The sequence below is a fragment of the Elephantulus edwardii genome, unplaced genomic scaffold, assembly GCF_000299155.1.
Source record: "Elephantulus edwardii isolate Elephantulus edwardi_28Jun2011 unplaced genomic scaffold, EleEdw1.0 scaffold00025, whole genome shotgun sequence".
In the NCBI taxonomy this organism is placed as follows: domain Eukaryota; kingdom Metazoa; phylum Chordata; class Mammalia; order Macroscelidea; family Macroscelididae; genus Elephantulus; species Elephantulus edwardii.
Window position 1 is genome coordinate 4,334,600 of NW_006399775.1, and position 2,899 is coordinate 4,337,498.

Sequence of the window (2,899 nt, forward strand, 5' to 3'; positions counted from 1 at the left end):
TGGATTGATTCAGTGACTGGGGCAATTGGGATGCGTGTATCGGAGACAGTGTGATTGGCACAGGACAGAGCAGAGTTTAGGGCTGTTGTACATAGGGTCGCTATGATTCGCAAGCGACTCGACGGGACATAACAACAACAACAACAAGGGGGCCTAAATGTGGCATTCTTCAAAAATCACAGCAGTTCTGTACAAAAGGACTGCCAAGGTGAGGCAGAAAATGGGGCACCCATGGGCAGTGTAAAAACAAGAGAAGGCTGGAACCAAAATTCACCTACAGCTGTCCTGGACTAGTCAGGCTTTAGGGAAAAGGAACTGGTGATCTGCAGAACTCTGAATTAACCACATATTTTATAATTAATACTCTACATATTGCTAACTCTAGATATTGTTAATCAATCCATATACGTAGGTTCCTGCACTCTAAACTATTTACTCTTGTTTCTGAACTCCATGTCAGAGTGGTTAGAAACACTTAGTCATCAGAGACATAGCAAGAGGCTTCTTAAGGTCACTGTATTGATTTTTCAGTCACAGGCAGCTAGTTTAAATGATTCCTAGTTTAAGTGTTTCCAATGTTATGCTCAAGTAGATAAACAGCAATTCTGAGTTATAAAGAAAGACTTACATGTAAATAAATGTCTGAGAACTTACTTTTTAAGCACTCTTATTGTTAAGAAAAGCTAGGTCTAGTCAAGTTAACATCCCATAGGCAAGTATCTTTGTAGCAAGTGAGTTCCTCCTCTCTTTTATTCAAAATTCTGCTCAGGAATTACATACTTCTGTACTTCTTGTACATGCTGGTCAGCATAAAGTATGGATTATATTTGCTCCCTTAAAAGAATGGTGAGACTTGAAACCTAAATAAAGTTTTCACTCAGAATCTCTAGTAACTTGTCTAAAATTTGCTAAAAAAACGAGTGGTGGAAAGAAAGATGAAACATTTGCTTGCTGAGAAGCCAAAATATTTTCAAAGAACTAAAAGAAAGGTGCCTTCTTTAGGGAAGGATTAAATCTTGTCTCAAATGAATGTATTATCTTCAAAAACAACATTTCTTCAAGTCCTTTACAAATGTGTATTTTATATCATTTTCAGGGTTAGCCGTGAATGAGAATCTTCCAAATTGATCTCTTTTTCAAATTGATCTATTGCCGGCAGTCTGCTGTTTTGTGGCTATCCTGGACCTAAGAGGTGAAAGATTATTGCATTTCATTTTTCAGTATATCCACTATGCTTAAGTTCCCATTGTCTAGGAAAAAAATGTATTTTTATCTGAGCCTGGGTCTCAGAATGAACAATAAAGTACACTCAGGAATTCAAAATTCTTATGTATATTGGTTATAAACTGTTACAATCTATAATCTTTCATAAACTGTTCTAGGAAAAATAATTCTGAGGAATTGTCATTTATTCATTGATAAATGCTTCTATTTTATATTTTCATCCCACTATTGACTTTCTCTAGGGAGCTCTTGTGGTAAGAAGCTGCACTGAAATACTGAAGGCACAGGGTTTGAATCCACCAGCTGCTCTGCAGTAAATGGATGGGCAATCTCTTCCCATGTGATTTACTGCCTCTGGAAGTAAAATTAAACCTACTGGAAGGTCAGGTATGGATCAGAAAGAATTTGATGGCACATAGCAGCAACAAACAACAGTTGACATTCTCCAGTTGATATTTTGCGGTTAGATGCATTGTTATGGTACCATTTCTGGCTCAAAGAAGTAAAATAGCCAGGAGAACTGCTGTATGGTTCTCTCTTGTTTGGTAGTTAGACCTGTATTTCTAACTGTAAATTTGTTACACTGTGATCTCTTGGAGCTATGTCACCAATATTTCAAATAACAATAGGGTCACTCAAGTCTGATAAATTCAGCTGAGCTTCTAGACTATGATACAAAGATGGAGACTTGGTCTCCATTTCTGAAATAAAGTGTTCTTTAAAACCTTATGAATAAACATTGTCTACTACAGTGTTACAAAAGTTTGTCCTTAGGATAGAATGCATTCAAAACGGAACTGTAAAAGAGTTACCTTCTCAAAGTAGAAGCTATCTGAATGACCTGGATAGAGGAAAGATTTCAGCTAATGATGTACCTTCATTTGTTGATGTGGTATGATTCAAAATGGGGAGAAATGGCTGCAAATTTCTATTAATAATTGGAATATGAAATGTACAAAATGTAAATCTAGGAAAATTGTTACTTGTCAAAAAGGAAATAGAATACATAAATATTAATATCCCAGGTTGTGGTGGGTTTAAATTGAAGGATATTAGCCATTTTAAATTTGACAATAACATAGTCTACTCTGCTGGTAATGACAACTTGAAAGTGAATGGCATTGCATTCATGGTCAAAAAGATCTACCCTGAAGTATAATGCTGTCAGAGATAGGATAATACCCATACTCATACAAAGAGGACCTGTTCGTCTTCTATTATTCAAATTTACACTTTGTTTTTATTGTTATGTGCCTTTGAATCACCTGCGACCCACAGTAACCCTATGTACAGCAACTCTGAAGCCTGCAATGCTCTGAGTCAGTCTCGCTGATTCTGCTACATCAACCCCCATTGCCCCAGTTACTGTATCAAACTATCTCATTCATCTCCTGCACTGTCCCTCCACCCTAACGAGCATGGTGTCCTTTGCTAAGGAATGGCCTCTCCTGGATGTGTGCCCCAAGTATGTCAGACAGTGCTTCAAAACCCTAGCCTCCAAGAAGAGACTTGGTTTCACCCTCTGCAAGAGAGACCTATTTGTTTTCTTGGCAGTCCGTGGTATGTTCAAGACTCTTCTCTCTTTCTTTTCTTTCTTTCTTTCTTTCTTTCTTTCTTTCTTTCTTTCTTTCTTTCTTTCTTTCTTTCTTTCTTTCTTTCTTTCTTTCTTCCTTCC

General features: G+C 37.1%; 1 pseudogene; it reads right to left on the reverse strand.

Annotated features, from left to right (window-relative positions):
• Positions 1-799, reverse strand: part of LOC102847395 — a 7,327-nt pseudogene extending 6,528 nt beyond the window's left edge.
• Positions 800-2,899: the final 2,100 nt, after the last annotated feature.